Source organism: Macaca thibetana, chromosome 10 (assembly GCF_024542745.1).
Source record: "Macaca thibetana thibetana isolate TM-01 chromosome 10, ASM2454274v1, whole genome shotgun sequence".
NCBI lineage: Eukaryota > Metazoa > Chordata > Mammalia > Primates > Cercopithecidae > Macaca > Macaca thibetana.
This window is the reverse complement of record NC_065587.1, coordinates 55,766,012-55,784,381: the sequence shown is the minus strand read 5'-3', so window position 1 is coordinate 55,784,381 and position 18,370 is coordinate 55,766,012. Positions and strand designations below refer to the sequence as shown.

The 18,370-nt window shown below is 48.3% G+C and overlaps 1 protein-coding gene across 1 annotated transcript in view; it reads right to left on the bottom strand.

The window, feature by feature from the left end:
- Positions 1-18,370, bottom strand: part of JPH2 (junctophilin 2) — an 80,844-nt gene that overhangs the window by 29,711 nt on the left and 32,763 nt on the right. The window lies entirely within an intron of this gene.

The window sequence follows — 18,370 nt, the reverse complement described above, 5'->3', positions numbered from 1 at the left end:
AGGTTCAAGCGATTCTCCTGCCTCAGCCTCCCGAGTAGCTGGGACTACAGCAGCCTGCCACGATGCCCAGCTAATTTTCTGTATTTTTAGTAGAGATGGGGTTTCACGGTGTTAGGCAGGCTGGTTTCAATCTCCTGACCTCGTGATCTGCCTGTCTCGGCCACCCAAAGTGCTAGGATTACAGGCATGAGCCACCGCGCCTGGCCGAGATTTTTTTTTAATAAAGGAAAACATCAGTAGGGCCTCTTAGGGCAGGCTTTCTGCAACACGACACCTGTCTCTATATCCATCCCAGCTGGGTGGTCAGGGAGGAACTGTGCAGGCCTGAGTCCAGGGGGCACCCCAGTTTAGCTTCTGATAAATCCCTTCTAGAGAACCTGCTCTGTGGCATTTCCCACCCTCCATGTGGTGGGTCAGAGCTCCAGGGGCCTCCACCCCTTGGGCCAGGCTTCTGGCAAAGCTACAGCAAGTCCTGTGGGATGATGGTTTTGGCACCAGGCTGCCATGACTTTGTAGGAGTACCCCCTTCCCAGACAGGGCCACATGAAGCCAGGGCCGATGGGAACAGTGCTTCAGCAGCAATGCAATAGGTCCCCATGAGGATATGGCTTGGTCAAAGGTAGCTCTGAAAATGGATCCCCACCGCTACCCCTCCCTCCTATCTGGTCCTATGGCACACGTCCTCTAGCAGCCTAAGGCGAGAGGTTCTCCCTGGGATGATCGCTAGGATTATGGAAACACTTGGGAGATCCCCACAGAGATCTCACCCTTCAATAACACCACGAAGAATCACTGAAGCAAGAGTATTCATAGTTAGAATAATTTTTTGAAACTGCCACTATTGAAGACTGGTGTGCAGTATTTGACACGGGTTATATCTCATTTTACCCTCAGTGATAAGTACTATATCAATTTCTACCACCTCCCACATTTGGAGAAACTGAGGCTCAGGGAAGTGATGTGCCCAAGGAACGAGTGTTATCTGACCCCAAAGCCTGTGCTCTTGACCATGAATGATGTTTGTGCCTCTGTTTCTCCATCTGCAAAATGGAGATTGAGATGTGAAAACAGAGGTGCAGTGAAGGGACTAGAGATGCGGTGACCAGGGAAGACTCGGGATATTAAGGTCACAGTCTTCAAACCTCTGCAAGGATGTTGACACAGACATTGCTAGCTGCTCACCAAATATCCACCCTCTCCCTCTTTCCCACTAACAGAAGCCTAATTTGTTCAGGGAAGCAATGCATCTGGCTAAAAATATTCACCTTCCCATTCTCTACATCTGGGGAAGGTCTTCCCTTCTGCATGGAGACAAGCTGTTGCATTTGGACCTCTGCTGCCTGGAATGCAGAGTTGAAGCTAGGTGTGCAGTGGCTATCCCTGAGTATGAGGACAAAAGCCACCCTCTAAGGACAGAGGTGGGAAAGGCAGATGGAGCTGGGTCCCTGAGGGCGTCATGGAGCTGCCATTCAGCCTGGCACAGCTTCTCTGATCACATTATGTGAGAAAATAAGCCCAATGGGTGAGGCAGTAGAAGCAGCTTTTTTAATTTTAATTTTTATTTTTTATTCTTTAAGAGAAAGAGTCTTGCTCTGTTGCCCAAGCTGGAATGCAGTGGTGTGATCACAGCTCACTGAAGCCTTGAACAACTGGCCTCAAGGGATCCTCTGGTATAACCGGGACTACAGGTGCATGCTACCACACCTAGCTAATATTTTTATTTTTTTTTTATTTTAATTTTTGTAGAGACAGGGTTTCACTGTGTTGCCCAGGCTGGTCTGGAACTCCTGGCCTCAAGCAAACCTCCTGCCTCTGCCTCCCAAAAAGCTGGGATTACAGGCAGGAGCCACTGTGCCCAGCCACAGACAGCTTCTATTACCTGCAGCTGAGCACGGTTCTAATCTACACAGTCCTCAAGGACAGCACCAAGGCCTGTGGGTAGAAGCTACAGAGAAGCAGAAAGTCCTTCTGGTTTTAGCAAATCCAAAAGGCAAATCTATCAAAAGCTGGGCCGGACCATCTCAAGAGATGGCAAGCTCCCCACGCCTGGAGAGACAGACGCAGTGACTGAGTGACTGAATGACCACTTGGCAGGACGATGGGAAAGGCATTCTGACGTTGGCTGGGGTTGGACCAAACGGCCTTGCATGCTTTAATCATACCCACTTTGGGAGGTGAGGAAAGGCCCCCAGGATGCGTGCCCAGTTATGTATGGGCAAGCGCGTATGCCCTACCATGACCTGCAAGGCCCCTGAAGTCACCATCCAATAGAACTTCCAGGGATGAGGAAAATGTTCTATATCCGTGCTGTCCCAGCTATCGAATACTTGATACGTGGCTACTGAGACTCGAAGGAAACTTCTCCTTTCTTTAACTTCAGTTAAACAGCCACAGGTTGGCCGGGCGCGGTGGCTCAAGCTTGTAATCCCAGCACTTTGGGAGGCCGAGGCGGGCGGATCACAAGGTCAGGAGATCGAGACCACAGTGAAACCCCGTCTCTACTAAAAATACAAAAAATTAGCCGGGCGCGGTGGCGGGCGCCTGTAGTCCCAGCTACTCAGGAGGCTGAGGCAGGAGAATGGCGGGAACCCGGGAGGCAGAGCTTGCAGTGAGCCGAGATCGCGCCACTGCACTCCAGCCTGGGCAACAGCGTGAGACTCTGTCTCAAAAAAAAAAAAAAAAAAACAGCCACAGGTTGCCAGTGGCTCCCAGATTGTACAACATTGCCATCCATCCCCGCCGCCTCCTCACACTCTCTCTGGCCTTTTCTCCCACTGCTGTCCTCCGCCTCACTCCACTTCAGCCCCACTGGGCTCCTCAGTGTCCCCAGAGCACGCCAAGCACACGCCCACCTCAGAGCCTTCCCTGGCCCCTCCCTCTCCTGGGTGGCTGTCCCTGATGCAGCCCCCTGGCCAACTCTTTCAGCTCCGTGTCTCTGCTTCAATGTCAACGAGGCCTTCTTCAGCGAGGCCAGCCCTGACCATATATTTTGAAAGGCAACTTGCCTGACCACAGGCTCTGTCTTTATGTACGTCTGTTGTGTTGTCTGTCTCCCCAGCGGGAGGGGAGGCATCATGAAGGTGGGATCTTCAGGTTTTCTTCCCCAAGAGCCTAGAACATTACCTGGCATGGAGCAGGCTCTCAATAAGTACTTATTGGATGTATTTCAAGGCTGAAATGAGTAACATGGAGGGTGCCCCATGCTGTGGGTTCTTCCCATTACAGGGTGTTTAAGGCCTGATATTAGTCAGTCAACCAGGCTTCCTGGGCCACACACACCTGCTGGGTGCTACGCCAGGTGCTGGCACCTGGGACCGGGCTGCCAGGGGCACATAAAACAGGAAACCCAGACTAGAAGGGAGCTCAGAGCTCCTCCGAGGAAGAAACAGTCAAGCTGAGTGAAGCCAGATGAAAAGAGTAGGTGTTCGTGAGAGAGTAAAGGAAAAGCATTTTGGGAAAATGGAACAGCATGTGCAAAGGACTGCAGGCAGGAAAGAGAATGGCCCTTTGAAGGAAACATGGCTGAAGGCAAATGATGGGGGGAATAGGATGAGATGAGGCTGGTGGGCTAAGTGGAGCCAGATAGGAAGGGACTTGGGGCCCAAAGGAAAGAATCTGGAATTTCTCCTAAAAGCAGCACCCCTGGTGCCTGCATCCCAGTTCCTGTGTCTACCCCTAGTTTCCCCTGTAGCTGCGGAGGCAAGCTCTATGTAAGGTCAGACTTACTCAGCACTGTCAGGATCCCATGCAAGCACAGCTGTCCACTTCCTGCCCAGAGCCTGCTCTGAGGCTGCAGGAGGCCCCTTCAACCTCTGCCACATGGGAAACTCCCAGTGAATGCAGCACTGGAGCCTGCGTCCATCCTTCAGACCGACAATGCTGCAGGTCCTGAGGCCCGAGCTGGATCCAGTCCCTGTGGTCCGCAGTGATGCCTCAATAACACACATCTGCACTGCCTGTCCTTCTTCTGTCTCTCACACTCTCTGCTCACACCCTCTCAGCGCCTCCCTCCTGGCATCACCTCCCCAATAAACTATCTGCACCTGAATCCTTGTCTCAGGCTCTGCTTTTGCAGGAACCCTAACCAAGGGCCCCACGAGAGTTTTGTACAGCAGCATGGCACGTGCAGGCTGACATTTTTTAAAGCTCATGCTGGTTATTGTGTGGAGAAGACTATGGGGACAGGAGGAGGCATGACAAGCAGTGAGGGACACTTGCAGAGGGGCAGTGAGAGGGGCTGGTAGCCGGCACTGGCCTGGTGGCAGTGGAAAGAGACAAATAGGGGATGGAGACAAATAGGGGGTGCTTGGCTCCCCCAAAGAACCAGAGGCTTGAGAGGCAAGGAGGGGTGACATGGAGGCAAGGAGGGGTGACATGGAGGCCAGGCTTGGGTCATGCCTGGCTTTGGGAATCAGCCTCACCAAGTTCCATCCCTCCAGCCCCGCCTGGCTGTGAAGACCTGCTGCAAAGGGGTTATTTTTAGAGAGCTGGGTGTTTACTTGAAGGATTTAAAGACAGGCTTTATTTTTAACTCCACTCCCAATGGCAGGGACTCGCTGGTATGGACTTAGGAAGTCAAGTGGAAGTTGGACTGGGCTTTGGAAACCCAGAAGAGAGAAGCGGCATTTGGGGAAGGATGAAGCTTAAGGGAGACAGCTGGCCTCACCACGTTCTACTCATCTCGAGCTTCGGGTAAGAACGATGATAAAACTGCCCCGGATCTCTCCTTACCAGGCACCCACAGAATGCCACGGCCACACGAAACCCTCTACAAACATCACCTCGTATGGTCCTCACTGTAACCCTGGGGGGACGGGGCTGTTACTGTCCCCATTCTACAGCCGAGGAAAGGGAGGCTCAGGGAAGACCGAGGACACTTGGTGGGCAAGTAACAGAATGGGATCTGAGCCTCGATTCCCCAGCCTCCCCAGCCTGCACTCTCAGTCGCTCTGCCATTTGAAAGCATGGCCAGGCACCGAGGTCCAGGCACGGAGTGTCAGCCTGGGAGCAGCTGAGAGACTTTCTCTTCTCACCGTGGTGAAGAAGGTGGTCTGGCTCAGAGAATCGATAGCCCAGCTGTATCAGTTCTTATTACTTTGTACCGGTTTTCTTATCTGTGAAAAGGGCTAATGTAATAAATAGCACCTCCTTCATTAGGCTTAGATGAAATGAGGCATAGAAGGGAACTCAGTGTAGAGGCTGGCAGGCGAGAAGGGGGCACCGAGAGATGCCCTGTCCATGGCAGGCACTGCTCCCAGCACTGCACCTTTATCAACACCAACATGACCCACTCCTAGGCCGCACGGGGCAGGTTCTCTCATGATCCCCGCCTTAGAGATGAAGAAATGGAGGTACAGGAAGCTTAAGAGACAGCCACTTGCCCAAAGCCACGAGGCCAGTAAGAGTGCAGGACTACAGCCCAGACCCTGACCCTGGCCTGAACTCTCACTGACCCTGGGGCAGCCACTAGCATTCTCATTTTTACTATTAGATCAACACTCTCGGTCTGGGCCCTTCCAGCACTGACCCGAATCCCTGGGGCTCAGCTCAGGAGCCAGGAGCAGGGCCAAGCACTGGTCTCACTGTGGGAAAACTCTTGCATCTGTGGGAAAGGGATGTTTTTCTCCTGAAGGTGCAGGCTGCTGGCCTGTGTGTTCTCTGACTCTGCTACTTGGGCTAAAAAGTAAAGCTGGGCCAGGCGCAGTAGCTCACGCCTGCAATCCCAACACTTTGGGAGGCCGAGATGGGCGGATCACCTGAGGTCAGGAGTTCAAGACCAGCCTGGCCAACATAGTGAAACCCCGTCTCTACATAAAATACAAAAGTTAGCTGGGTGTGGTGGCGTGCCTGTAGTCCCAGCTGCTCGGGAGGCTGCAGCACGAGAATCGCTTGAACGCAAGAGGAGGAGGCTGCAGTAAGTCAAGATTGTACCACTGCGCTCTAGCCTGAGTGACAGAGTGAAACTCCATCTCAACAACAACAACAACAACAAAGTACAGCGGGAAACATTCTGGAGCTAGGCCCTAAGCACCATTTATAGAGGTGGAGGAGATGAAAACACTCCTTTCCACTTTGCAGAGTTCTGTCTTCTTTCACTTGATTTATTCATTGTGACCCAGAAACCAACTGAGGCTTCACAAGAGCCTCCCCCACCCCGCCTTCCAGCCACACTCCTCTCTGCTCTGACCGGGACTCCCTGCACAACCCTAGCTGGGTCTCTGCCTCCTGGGAGGCCTCAGTTTCTTCATCTGTGAAATGAGCACATCGGGCCTCCTCTTCCCTAAGGCACCTTCCAGCTCTGAGCGGCTTTTTCTGGGGACTGAAGGGAGCATGCTGGGTCTTTTCTCTAGTTCTCTACACTCCAAGCTTGGAAGGCCTGGTTCCCCCAAATGTATGGTCACCATTGTTCTAACATCTGCCTGCTGCCAGAGACCCAGGCAAGCTCCTCTCTCTCCCTAGACCACTCAGCCTTGGAGTCACAGCTGCCTCGTGTTATGTCTCGAGAATCCGGCTCTGACAACTCAGGAAATTCCATTCACTACTGCGCCTCAGTTTCTGGGCACACAGGGATTTTGTCCATCTGGTCATTCACAAAGGAGGGATGTGGTGTAGGGCAGGAGTCCGGGCTGGGGGCCTTTCCAACACTTCAAGCCCATCCTCAGGGAATTCAGTCTCGCTTAATGGAACCTCCTACCTATCCAGGCATCTCAGGAGGCGAGCCAGAGACACTGAGAAAAAGGACAGACATAGCCTCTGTGGATATGGGCAGTTGTTTGGAGGAGTGTTGAAGGTGGCCACTGGGTTCACGGAACACCAGATTTTCTTTAAACAGTTTGGCAAAGATGCAAAAGACTGACAGCACATAGCGCCGGCGGCAAGGGTGTGAGGAAGACTGCACTCGTGTACACTGTTAGGGGGGTTATAAATTGAGTGCAACCCTTTTGGATGTTAACTTGGGTTATCATAATAATTAAAATGCACATTCTTTTTGACCCCCAAATTCTGTTTTCAGGAATTTAACCCATAACCCATAAACTGCATCTCCCTTGCAATGATTATTCTTTAAATATTTGTTGAAGATATACTGGAGGGGTGGGGTGAGACACTGGATGGGGTTGGCTGGATTTTTGCTGAATTCATGCAGGGATACTATGGCCCCTGTCAGGAGGAACCAAATTGACCAAATTGACATTTTGACAGTAAATGTCAGGGGTCAGTCCCTTGCAAAGGCCCACATGAATCGCCATTATATTCCCAATGTATTCCAGTGCTGCTTGAATGTCCCTGTCGGGATACATCGCCTGGCTGGGCCATTCCTTTAACCAGCCCAGTGAGCAAGGATATTGGTCCAAGGCTGTCCACTGCAGCCTCACTTATGATCAAGAAAACAGGAAATGGTTTCAATCTCCATCAAAAGAGATCTAGTTAAATGAATCATGGTACCTCCACACTACGGACGAGCATACAGCTGCTAAAGCGAGTAAGATAAATCTATGTGCATAAAGTAAAAAGATCTCAAAACATATTACATCAAAAACGCAAGTTACAGAACATGATGTAGGTAGTCCTAGTTATGAAACACAAAAACAAACAAAACCAGAATAGGTAACTGGAAGAATTCTATAAGCAAATTGTAAACAACGGTCACTTCAGAGGTGCAACCAGGGTGGAAGTAGAACAAGGGGTTTATTACTTTTTTATTTTGTATGTGTATGACCTTCCTTGGATTTTAACGACAGATATGTTGTTTAGAACAATGTAAGAAAAGAAAAAAGGAAAGAGAAAGAACTCACTGTATCTGAAGTGGCAGCATAGGCTGGTGGCTTGGAACATAGACTTGGGTCCAGAATCTCAGCTCTGTCGCTTACTGGCTGTGTGACTTAAGGCATGTTAAAAACAAAACAAGGGCTGAGCATGGTGGCTCATGTCTGTAATCCCAGCACTTAGGGAGGCTGAGGTGGGTGGATCATTTGAGGTCAGGAGTTCAAGACCAGCCTGGCCAACATGGTGAAACCCTGTTTCTACTAAAAATACAAAAATTAGCCGGCAGTAGTGATGCGCACCTGTATTCCCAGCTACTCGGGAGGCTGAGGCAGGAGAATTGCTTGAACCTGGGAGGCAGAGGTTGTGGTGAGCCAAGATCACACCACTGCACTCCAGCCTTGGTGACAGAGTGAGACCTTCTCTCAAACAACAGCAACAACAAAAGCAAACAAACAAAAAAACCTCTCTATATGCCTAAGTTAGAATTAGATGAGTTAATTTAGCTGAGCACTTAGTGGCCACCACATATTAAGTCCTCAGTGAATGTCATCCAATAGTGTTGGCCATTATTATCCCAGATCTCCTGGGATTCCTCAAGACAGCTGAGGCTGAGGCGTGACTGGAAATGGATTCTGAGGCTGGGTCAGCCCCCAGGTCTCCTGACTCCCGTTCCAGTGCTCCTTCTGCTGTAAGTGCCTGCCTGTGTTTCTGACACAATGGCCTTCCCCGAACGAAGAGGAAAGGGAGTGCGGTGAGGGAACAAGGAAAGGAAACAAAGAGTTCTTCATTTCTTTCCCACCTGCTGACAACGTCCTGGATGCCGAAAGGGGGACTGTGTTGGGCGAAGGCGATCTGAGCTGCCACGTGGCCTTGGCTTCGTTACCACCCTTCTCTGTGTGTGGGCTCTGGGTACTTCCCCTCCCTTCTCCCCCATAATCTAAGGTGGGCCTCTCTCAACACCTGCAAGCCCCCTGATTCAACACCGGGCAGACTGCCACCTCAACACTCTCCTTCCTCCAATTAAAAAATCAACATTCTCCCTCCTCCTATTAAAAAAAAAAAAAAACAAGAAGGACAATTTGACTAATTGTGCCCCAGGATTCTAGAAGCCCAAGCCCAGCCACCTGATGGTGCCACCAGGCCCTCTCTTCCCACCCCAGTGGTTCTGCCACATTTCAGGTCTCCACCATCTCCCCAGATCCCTGCAGCAGCCTCCTCATTGATGCCCAGCCTACAGCCTAGCCCTTGCCATACTCTCGCTACAAGAGCCATGGTCCAGGTGTGGTCATACACATTTGAGCAGGCCACTCCCAGCTCTCGTGGCTACCCACTCACAAAGCGGGGCAGGGTAGCATATAGCACACATATATGATTTGTCCACCTGCATATTTGTCGTGTGTGTATGTGTGCATGTGCATGTACGTAGCCACACGTTGGTGAGTTTTCCTGCATGGATTTGAGAGCTCTGGGGTTTAGTGACAGATGTGCTAGGCCTCTCTCCCCGTTTCCCTGCTGCTCCATCCCACTGCCTGTGACCCTGCCCTCTCCTTCACCACCTCCTTCTCCCCTCTTCCCCGCAACCCCTGCTCCTAAATCAAGTCCTCCAATTTGTTATGCAAAGTACTTAAGAACTGGAAGATTTCGTGCAGGGCACGGTGGTTCACGCCTGTAATCCCAGCACTTTGGGAGGCTGAAGCAGTGGATCACTCGAGGTCAGGAGTTTGAGACCAGCCTGGCCAACCCCATCTCTACTAAAAATACAAAAACTAGCTAGGAGTGGTGGCGCATGCCTTTAATTCCAGCTACTGGGGAGGCTGAGGCATGAGAAACGCTTGAACCTGGGAGGCGGAGGTTGCAGTGAGCCGAGATCATGCCACTGCACTCCAGCCTGGGCAACAGAGCAAGACTCTGTCTCAAAAAAAAAAAAAATTGGAAGATTTCATATTAACCAGACATTACATGCCCCCTGATGTGATACAAGATGAAGTACACAGAACTATTTATTAAGTTTTCATGCCAGAAAAATCTAATCTGAATCCATTTGAGACAGAACTTACAGGAAGTACAGGAAAGAGAGAAGCAAGTTAAACAGCACCATAAGGAATCAGCCCAGCAAATACAGAAGATGTCATGTCATAAAAAAAATGAGAAGGATGGTTCTAGACTAAGAGATTTAGGACACAGCTCCCAATCTGAAAATAAAATTTAAAAACAATTCTACTTAAAGTAGCAGCAAAAAGAAAGAAATCTAGCAAAACAAGTATAAAATTGTACACTGAAAGCTACAAAGCATCACTGGAAAAAGTTAAAGACTTAAATAAATTGAAAAGTGCTCCATGTTCATGGATCGGCAGACTTAAAATTGTTAAAAGGATAATATTCCCCCAGTTGACCTACAGGTTTAACAAAATCCCAGCGGCCTTTTTTCCCCTGCAGAAATTGACAAGTTGATGCTAAAATCCATATGGAAATGAAAGGAACTCAGAATATCCAAGATAATCTTAAAAAAGAAGAACAAAGTTAAAAGACTCACATTTCCCAACTTCGAAACTTAGTACAAAGCTACAGTAATCAAGACCAGCCTCTGGCATAAGGATGGATGTATACAGATCATTGGAACAGAATTGAGAGTCTAGTCAATGAATAACAACAAAAAGACAAATACAGGCCAGGGGTGGTGGCTCGTGCCTGTAATCCCAGCAATTTGGGAGGCCTAGATGGGTGGATCACTTGGGGCCAAGAGTTCAAGACCAGCCTGGGCAACATAGCGAGACCTCATCTTTACAAATAAAATTTTTTTAAAAATTAGCCAGTTGTAGTGGCATGCACCTGTAGTCCCACTTGGGAGGCTGAGGTGGGAGGATCACTTGAGCCTGGGTGGTGGAGGCTGCAGTGAGCTGGCATGACAACATTGCACTCCAGCCTGGGCAACAAAGTGAGACCCTATCTCTAAAACAAAACAAAACAAAAAGATAAAGTAAATATGGAAAAATTACTAACAATTATTAAATCCAGTTAATGGGTACATGCATGTTCACTGTATCTCTCTATTTATATATATGCTTCATATTTTCCCATAATAAAAAGTCAAAAATGGAAATTTTTATAACAAAATGCAAACATCTAGTTTGTCTTGGAAAATCAAGAGTTGGCTGGGCACAGTGGCTCATGCCTGTAATCCCAGCACTGTGGGAGGTTGAGGAATGTGGATCACCTGAGGTCAGGGGTTCGAGACCAGCCTGGCCAAAATGGAGAAACCCCTCCTCTACTAAAAATACAAAAATTAGTGGGGCGTAGTGGCACATGCCTGTAATGCCAGCTACTCGGGAAGCTGAGGCAGGAGAATCGCTTGAACCTGGGAGGCAGAGGTTGCAGTGAGCCAAGATCACGCCATTGCATTCCAGCCTGGGTGACACAGCAAGACTCTGTCTCAAAAAAAAAAAAAAAAAAAAAAAAAAAAAAAAAAAAAAAAAACAAAGAGAAAGAAAAATCAAGAGTTGTGCTAAGATTGAATTCATGTTTCTCCAGGGCAGCCATTAGCTAGGAAGAGGCAGCTCTACCCAAGGAGGCTTGCAGAGACCGAGGAGACCTGGCTCCCATGGTCCCACCACCCTTTAGTCAGTAAGACACAAGCCTGCGGCCTGCCTGGACCCTGGAACCTTTTAGCTTGTAACGTCAGACCCTCACTCCACCAGGCATTCAAAGCTCGTCCTAACCTGGCCCTAGGCTGCCTTCTCAGCCTCATCTCTAATCTTTCCCCACCCACTCCAGCATTCTGGATGACTCATTGCTCCCAAAATACACCATGCACATTCCTACCTTCATGTCTTTGCACATGCTAGTTCCTCTACCTGGAACGACCTTTCTCTCTCTCTTTTCCACCTGGCAGACTCCCAACCAGAGGTGGCCCCTGCAGGGGGCTTTTCCAGACCTCCTTGGGACTGCTAGTTGCTCTTTCCGTTGGACCCCATCAATTTCAGTTCCTTCCTCCCTCTCCTCCACCACCGACTGTCCAATCCCTGCGTGGCTTCGCCCTCAACATGGGAGTCCCCAGAGGACGCTGCCCACACTGATTCACCACTGGGTGCCCAGTGCCCTGGCACAAGCTGGCACAGGGTAGGTGCTTATTAAAGTTGGTGAAGGAAAACCAACCGAAGGTCAGATCATGGTTAAGAGCATTCTAGAACCAGGTCACCTGGCTTCAACTCCCAGCTCTGCCATGACTCAGCTGTGCAACCTGTTTGAGAAACTTAACCTGTCTGTGCCTCAGTTTTTTCATCTGTAAAATGAGAATAACAGTACCTTCCTCACAGCGTTGTTTTAAGGATTAAATAAATTAATATATCCCCACTGGGCACGGTAGCCCACACCTGTAATCCCAGCTCTTAGGGAGGCTAAGGCGGGAAGATAGCTTGAGCCCAAGAGTTTGAGACCTGCCTGGGCAATATAGCAAGACCTTGTTCTCCACAAAAAAAGGGAGAATAAAAAGTTAACACATGTAAGGTACTTAAAATCATGCCCGGCTCCCAGAAATAAGGACTAGATGAATGCACATTAAATAAAAATTAAATAAGCAGACTCAAAGATGGGCAATTACCAAGACCCTCCCTGAGGCCTAGTCCAGTGTCAGGCCCTCTTCCCTCCGGTGACCTGTGTCCCCCATGGCATGGAAATGAGTGTTGGCGGTGCAGAGTCACAGCCTGAAGTGACACCAGATCCATTCTGCTCATTAGTTAAGGAAAAGGCCTCTGTAGGTGCCTATGGCTCTTTCATACCGGTCAATCTCTTGCCAATTTCTCTTTTAAACAAAAAGAAAACAAACTTTAGGCTAAGTGCCTTTGGACATCAATAGCTTGACGCGGAACTTGAATAGCATTGTTCTGTTTTCAGAACTTCCTGTGATATTGATTTCACATTTTCAACAGTGATTAGAAAGTCTTCCTTTTCAATAAATGTACTTACGTATTCTTTAAATAAGTTGATTCGAAGATGAAGATTAAGACAGTAAGTAGAGATGGTGTGTGAATGTAACAAAAACTGGGACTTGGCAGAAGATGAACATTTGGGAAGCACCATTGTAGGGACTGAGAGAGAAGACAGGGCCTTCCCTTGGGGCAATTTCATTCTTCAGTCAGTGCAGAATGATACAGAATTGATAATAACAGCTTACGCTTCCTTGCATGCTGTCCAAGCACCGGCCCTTTACATGAGCTATTTCTTTTACTCTCTGCAGCACTACTTTCAGGGAGGAGGTAATATAATTCCCATTTGATTAAAGAGGAAAGTGAGCCCAGAGGGATGAGGTAACTTGCCTAAGGTCACACAATTTATAAGAGGCTGAAGCCAGATTCAAACCTAGGTCCATCCAATGCCACTGCCCATGGACCACATGGGTTCCTGCTCACCAGAGAAATTCAGCTCCCAGCAACTCAAAAAACCAATTCTCAGCTATGATCAGCTTCGGAGTTTCCAGAGCCAGCATGGGGAGAAGATGGAGATCAGGGGCTGAGGGGATAGAAGACAGACAGATGCCACCCTGGTACAAAACCTGAGATGCTCCAAACCTCACACCCTAGGACAGCTGAGAACTCTGGGCCATGCCCTGCCTCTGCCACGGGGGTACAACAGCAAGACCAGGCAACAGCAATGGCAGCTGACGCTTACAGACTGCTTCCCACTTGTCAGCCCTGTGACGTGTGTATATAACCTTCGTTTAGAGGCTCTGCTTTAACCTTGTGAAAACTCTTCGAGGTGGGTCTTTTAGAAATTAGAAATTTTAGAAATTAGAAATTTGAGGTCTAAGGGGCTGAGTCTAAGCCTTACTCTTCACACTCCCTGTGCTCCTTCCAGAAAACAGGCATTTATCAGGGTGTTGGCATGACAACCTGAAAACTTTAGGCGCCTCCCCAAACATACCAGCTTCCCTCCACAATCCAGTATCTATGACCTTAAAAGGTATCACAAAAGAGTTCTTAGCTACAAAATCAGAAGACATAAATCTAGTTCCCTCTCGATCGCTTTGTGGCTATGAGTATATCTAGATCCCTTTCTGCACCTCAGTCTCCCCAACTGCTCAGTGACAGGCGTGGGACTACTCTGAGAGCCCTGAATGGGTCTACAGCAACACTGTTCAATAAAAATATAACACGCATCACATATATAATTTTAAATGTTCTATTGGCCACATTCAAAAAAGTAAAAAGAAACAGTGCAATTAATTTTAATAATGTATTTTGTCAAACCCGATGTATCTAAAATGTAACCATTTCAATATGTAATCAATATTTTAAAAATCATTAATGGTTACTTTACATTCTTTTCACACTAAGTATTTGAAATCCAGGATGTTTCACATTTACAGCGCATCTCCACTTGGACCAGCCACATTCCAAGTGCCCAGTAGCCATGTGTGGCGAGTGGCTACCATACTGGACAGCCCAGGTCAAGAATTTTTCTCAATCCATAGCTCATTTTACAGGGAACAGCTGTCTCATCTTTCTCCCTTCTCTTAGGAAAAATGGTCTGATTGTAGCCTCTGCGCTGACAAGTTCCACATCAGCCCGGAGGGAGGAGCTGGAAGCCACAATGGAGAGAAAGCCGGGGCCTGCCTGGGTGTGAAGAGGCTGTGGCTGCTGGGGACGCTTTCTGTCTCTCCATAGCCAGATTACTCACTAAGCCCCAGGGATGGGGAGAGTCCCTGAGGAAGATGGCCACAATCCTGCTTTTCCGCCTGACCCCAAAATTCCCTTAATTGGAAATTCGGTCTGAGCTTGAAACCCATCCAGGCAGCCACCCCCACCACCCATGGCAACATCTCCATGGGCACGCAGGACTCCTGCCTCAGACACACAAGGAATCCAATCCCACAGCAGCACTGCATGCAAGAGGCTGGATCCCAACTTCTCAGTCCCCAGCTCACCTCCCGGCTGTGGGCCTGGCAGCCTTCTCAGCGGGAGCTGGAAACCTCCACAAGCAGGGGCACAGGCATTGGCAGGAAGGACCAAGAGGGCAAGGAAAATAAGGGGGCATCCCTCCTTCTCCCCAAATCTCCACTTCCTCACCTTTGAAATCAAATGTTGTTAGATCGTAGCAATGATTGTCTTTACTGCTGGCTGCCCTGTGCCAAGCATTTTACAGGCATTAGCTCACCTACTCCTTCTAACCACCCTGAGGAAAGAGGATCCCAGGGTCAGAGTGGTAAAGCAGCTTGGGCAAGGTCACACAGCTCTTCAGAAGAGCTGGAGTTCCAATTCATGGCCTTCTGAATCAAGAACCTAAGCTCCTTCCTGCTGTGCTCTGCCTAAGTGGCCCAGGGTGGCCCAGGACAGTCTGGGTTTACACTTGTCATAACCAGATACATTTAGTGTAATTATTTAAAATGTTCCCTTTGGAAGAAGGAGCAAATCTTCCATACAGAAGAATTTTAAATAACATAGGTAGATATTTCCCCCTCCAAAAGGTTTAGCTGAATTCCAGACCCTTCTCCCTCTTGAGTGTGGGCTACACTGAGTGTCTGAATTCCAAAGGATGGAGCGGGAAAAGAGGAAATAGTAACTGTACATCAGAGAAATCTGGCCGACCCACCTTAGCCAAGTGATCAAAGTTAACATCTTCAGTTTATGAGAAACATATCAGACAAACCCAAATTGAGGGACACTCTACAAACTATCTCACCAGTACTCCTCAAAACTGTTGGGCTGGGCAAGGCTCACACCTGTAATACGAGCACTTTGGAAGGCCAAAGCGGGAGGATCACTGGAGGCCAGGAGTTCGAGAACAGCCTGGCCAACATGGCAAGACCCCGTCTCTATTAAAAATACAAAAATTAACTAGGTGTGGTGGTGCACACCTGTGGTCCCAGCTACTTTGGTGACTGAGGCACAAGAATCACTTGAACCCAGGAGACAGAGGTTTCAGTGAGCCAAGATGATGCCACTGCACTACAGCCTGGGCAACACAGCGAGATCCTGCCTCAAAAAAAAAAAAAAAAAAAAACAACAACAACAACAACAACAGTCAAGGACACACAAAAAAAGCAAAGAATGAGAAACTATCACAGACCAAAGGGAACCAAGGACACCTGACAACTAAATGCAGTGTATGATCCTTCATGAAATCCTGAAGCAGGAAGAAGACATTCATGGAAAAACTAGTGAAACGCAAACAAAGTCTGGAGTTCAGTGAAGAGTAACGTGCCATGTTGGTTTTGACAAATGTATTATGATAACGTAAGAAGTTAACAATAGGGGAAAATGGGTAGAGTGTATGGGAACTCTTTGTATTCTTTTTGGAACTTTTCTGTAAATCTAAAATTATTCCCACCTGAAAGTTTTATTTTTAAAAAGCACTCCCTTTTACTCATAGAAGTGTTCAGGTTTAGACAATAAATTATATGAACACCTGGTCATAAGCCTGGTCCTGCCCGTCTTAGACCATTCGTGCCACTTTAACAGGATGCCTGGGACTGGGTCATTTGTAGGGGAATTCTAAGGTCAAGGCACCAATGGGTTCAGTGTCTGGTGAGGCCCTTATCTTCCTCCAAGATGGCACCTTGCACACTACATTCTCCAGAGGGGAGGAAGGCTGGATCCTCACACAGCAGAAGGTGGGAGTGCCAAGAGACAAAAAGGGGTCAAACTCACCCTTTTATAAGGGATTTAATTCCACTCATGAGGATGAATTACCTCTCAAAGATTAGTCTCAGAACTAATCACCTCTCAAAAGTCCCACATCTGAATGTTACAATGACAATTAAATTTCAACATGAGTTTTGGAGGGGATAAACATTCAAACTATAGTCACCTCTAACCAAGAAGTTTTCAGAAAATCACCCATACCTTCTGTCCCTTTTAGTGATGTCAACTGCTCACACATTTATAGCAGTGTGAAGGTTACAAAGTTTAGCATTAGCAAGACGTGCTAGTTAAAGTTTTTGAATCAGAAAGCTAGAGGCTGACATCTGGGTTCTCCTACTTGCTTGCCAGGTAGTCTTGGGCATGTTACATTCGTTCCCTGGGCCTCAGTTTCCACATCTGTAAAATGAATTCATTGTATGATGACAATGACGAGTCATATTTATGAAGCCATGTCTGGTGTCCAGCACTGTGGTGGTGACTGTGATGGGCTGCCCAGACTCCCCTTCAGGGCTGATGGACTTATTTTTCCCACTCCCAGCTACTCAGAGAGTTGCCAGCTGTCAGCCCTCTCCAGGGATTGCCCTTGGCTGAAGAGAGCTATCCAGCCCCAGTCAAGCCTCCTTCTGGCGGGTAGCCTGCATACAAATGTGGAGAGTATAAAAGATCCAGCTCCCTCATCCCAACTTGGGATGACTGTGGAGGTCATCTCCACTGCAGAGCATCCCTTACGGTTGGCTGAGGCTTTCGTGAGACTGCATTGCAACCCAGTGTCTCCCACCGCCCAGTCCGGCCTTCTTCCCCTCCCCACAGTGTTGATCCTGAGAGTGCTCCCTATACATTTCCTGCATGTTAATCTTCATCTCAAAGTCTGCTTCCCGGGGAACTCACCCCACAAGAGGATTGTGAGCCACCTGACCTGTGCTGTCTTTCCTAACCGTTAGACCAACTTGTCTTTATAGATGAGATCATTGAGATTAGAGAAGAAAATGGATCTGGCCAAGGACATACAACTAAGAAATGGTGGTGCCACAGATGGAGAAACTGACACTCAGAAAGGCCACTGATCTGCCCAGGTCAATGAGCTAAAAAATGGCAGGGCCAGGATTTGGCCCTAGGCCTGCTTAACTCTGAAGACCATGTGCCCAGTCTCTGGCCCAGGCCATTTACATCCCCAGGAGGACTGCTACAGTCCCAGGACAGGTGAGTGCCTTTTACCACCCTCCTGCCAGACCACACTGCTGCTGTCCCTGCAGCTCACTCCAGATTTGTAAAATGAGAATAAGAATAGTATCTACCTCTCCAGGACCTTGTAAGATTAAATGAGTTAATATAGGTAAAGACCTCAGAAGAGTGACTGGCACATACAGAATCCTATTTAAGCGGTGGGTTAAAAACAAATCATGTAAGTCATGTAAAGCTGCATCTGTGATGCACTCTAAGGACAGAACGGCGGCTGGCGATGGACCTCATCAGCTCTCTAAGGGAGTCGGGCTTGACCTGAGCTCTGAAGGAGGAGTAGAGGTTAAGTGGGTGGCAAAAGAACCAGTATGAACAAAATCTCTGTGACAAGAGGAACTAAAGAAGGAAGAACTAGCATAGAGGGGAGAAATATCCAGGCTCAGGGAAAGAATGATAAGAAATAAGGCTGGGTAGGAGGGTGGGAACCTGATTATAAAAGGCCACTCACTAACTGGGTAATTTTGGACAAGTCACCTTATCTCTCTGAGCTTCACTTAGCTCATCTGCAAAACAGAAATAAACATAGTACCTATCATAAGTTGTTAAAGGGACTGAGTGAGTCAGTATTTGTGAACCACTTAAAATTGTCTTGTACCTAGTAGGTGCCATAAATGTTTGGAGACAACATTAGAACTTTATCTGAAGTACAATGAGAAGACTTAAAGGGGTTTGAATGTAGATGATAGGGTGGGTGTTTAGTAGATGGGAGGGTGGATGGATGCATGGGCAGA